Here is a 2,014-nt window from a genome sequence, read left to right as displayed (position 1 = left end):
CATACACACACACAGTGTCACAGAAGCGCACACTGCAGCACACACAGACACACACACTCTCTCTCTCTCTCTATAATTGCGGCGCTCACACAGGCTACAGCCACTACTACACTATGCGCACTGGCACCATACTGTATATATTATAATGGCAATATGGCATCACACGGGCACAGCTATAAAACCAGCCCAAAACTAGCCAAGAGGCACTTCAAAAGTAGCCCAAAAATAGGACAATATGTGCAGTGAAAAAGTGTAAAGAATCAGGGCTGGACATAGTGGGCACCCCTAGGCCTGTTGCCATTTGTCACCTCTGTCCCCTTCATTTGTGCACATGCACAGATTTTCAGGTTGTGAGCACTGGGGATTGGTTTATGGGAAATTAAAAAAACTATTGTATCTTATGATCAGCCCCAGAGCTTCCTAACCAGTGCAGGTGTGGTTGGGCTTCATGCCCCCTAAAATTCTTCCACCCTGGGCCTTGGTGGCCTTTCCACAAATCCAGGCCTGTACAGAATAAATGAATATGTGAAAATAAGCCTTTTTCAAGTTTTGCTGTTTTGCATATTTTTCCATGAAGCAAAATGGAACAGATTCTCCCGCCACATGTGGTGTAGTAGCCCAATTTGGCTAGAAAACTGCCACCAATCTCATTTTCCATAGGTTGGAGCCGCTCTCACCGCTGGGAGGCAGGAGAACCCCGGGCCCTGAAATCTGGGGGGTAACAGTACATTATATAACTGGGCATTCTGCAACGCAAAAGTTGACCAAACTGTTAGAATGATAGAGAAGAGAGATATTCTGCAGATAAACAGACTTTTATTACAGACTGATACGGACAGACAGGGGGATGAGACAGAGCTGCATATTTAAATATTGTACTTAATGGATAGAGACAGATGTGAGTCACATAATCACAAATAAATACAGGAATTGGATAAAAAAAAGGAAAGGGAAATAAAAAAAAAATGGGATAAAAAAAAGCCGGAGAGTGAAATACCATTGACAGACAAGTAGCGCTAATTTTCCCCACTGCTCCGCTACAGACGCAAGACAGACGGCAGCTGCTACAGAGAGGGGGAGGGGGTTGCAGGCTGCTGTAAGACATGGGGCACCCAGTGCCAGTTGCCAGTCTCTGCCTCTTCATTAGGGTTGCCAACTTTTCTGGCAAAAAATATTGGCCTTCCTATATATTTATATTTTTTCCCTATTAATAACATTGGTATTAAGCTATCATTTTTACCAGGCAGGCCAGTAAAATCCCAGCCAGGTGGCAACCCTACTTCCCATATAACCGCTCCCAGCAATACTGATTGGCACTAACTGACAATGTGCAGCATCTCCCGTTAGCGTTGTAGGCGCCTGTAAGGCTTGTGCAGTGTTTGTTTCTTAGCGCCTGCAAACGAGTGAGAAGTTAGTGCTGTTCGCGTAGTGTGGGAGCCCCTTGCGACTGTACAGGCGTCAGGCAGGTGTATTTAATATTGTAGATTCACTGTGTGAATACAGTTATTTTGTCCCACTGCCCAATAAATACTAGGAAAGCAAATCTCTTATTACTTTTGTGTTTCAAGGGCAAGGGGCATACTTTAGATTTTATTCTTATAATAAATTGGGCTTACATAAAAATGGAAACATTTCCAGATCTAATAGTATTTTGTTGTGATGTCATCCAAAGCAAATGATGTCACGGAACCCCTTTATTTTCCATTCAGATGATAAGTAGCTCTTTTTTTTAGCTATTTAGCGATTACCTTTTTCTTTTAAAGGGGTGCAAACACCATGATCTGTTCACCTTCACATGTTTCTCATTCTGGATCCAAGGAATTTGCAGCTCTCCCAGTAGTAGCAGGGGTGTTTCTGCCATGAGGCAACGTTTGGGTGTATCCCCCGAAATATTGATACCTTTGGTGACGCAATAAATAGGGTAAAACTCCCCAAGTGCATAAATTGTGTGTGCGGCTCTGTATATTCACAGACTTAAAGCAGGTGTTTCTTTTTTAATTCCTGTATTGGAGGC

This window comes from Xenopus laevis, chromosome 5S (genome assembly GCF_017654675.1).
Source record: "Xenopus laevis strain J_2021 chromosome 5S, Xenopus_laevis_v10.1, whole genome shotgun sequence".
NCBI lineage: Eukaryota > Metazoa > Chordata > Amphibia > Anura > Pipidae > Xenopus > Xenopus laevis.
This window is presented reverse-complemented; position numbering follows the sequence as displayed.